This window comes from Pyrgilauda ruficollis, unplaced genomic scaffold (assembly GCF_017590135.1).
Source record: "Pyrgilauda ruficollis isolate IOZ18807 unplaced genomic scaffold, ASM1759013v1 scaffold19012, whole genome shotgun sequence".
NCBI classification, from domain to species: domain Eukaryota; kingdom Metazoa; phylum Chordata; class Aves; order Passeriformes; family Passeridae; genus Pyrgilauda; species Pyrgilauda ruficollis.
In genome coordinates this window covers 1-284 of record NW_024518111.1, presented here as the reverse complement: position 1 = coordinate 284, position 284 = coordinate 1, and the positions used below count along the sequence as shown (strand labels likewise).

Genomic DNA, 284 nt, shown 5'->3' with positions numbered 1-284 from the left:
TTTGGGGTTTTCCGGGCTCTTTTTGGGCTGTTTTTTCGGGTGTTTTTGGGTGTTTTTCGGTGTTTCCGGGGCCGTTTCTCGAGGCCGAGCGCGTCCGCCCGCTCACCAGCGCCAGCACGCTGTCCGTGTGCTTCTCCAGCCCGCGCGGTTGGTAGTACGAGTCCTGCCGGCCGGGGCACCGCCGTTAACCGGGCTTCCCACGGCAACCCCCGCCCCGCGCCGCCGCCCGCCCCCGGGGCCTCACCCAGGCCGGCTCCCCGCGCTCGCTGCCGCCGCCCGCCGCC

The 284-nt window shown here is 71.5% G+C and overlaps 1 long non-coding RNA gene across 1 annotated transcript; it reads right to left on the bottom strand.

Moving 5' to 3' along the window:
- Positions 1-47: 47 nt before the first annotated feature.
- On the bottom strand, positions 48-282 carry LOC121352635. Its single transcript, XR_005954975.1, has 2 exons — positions 245-282; positions 48-163 (listed from the first exon to the last, which is right to left on the bottom strand). It is a non-coding gene; the product is annotated as an uncharacterized LOC121352635 (long non-coding RNA).
- Between the last annotated feature and the right edge of the window lie 2 nt (positions 283-284).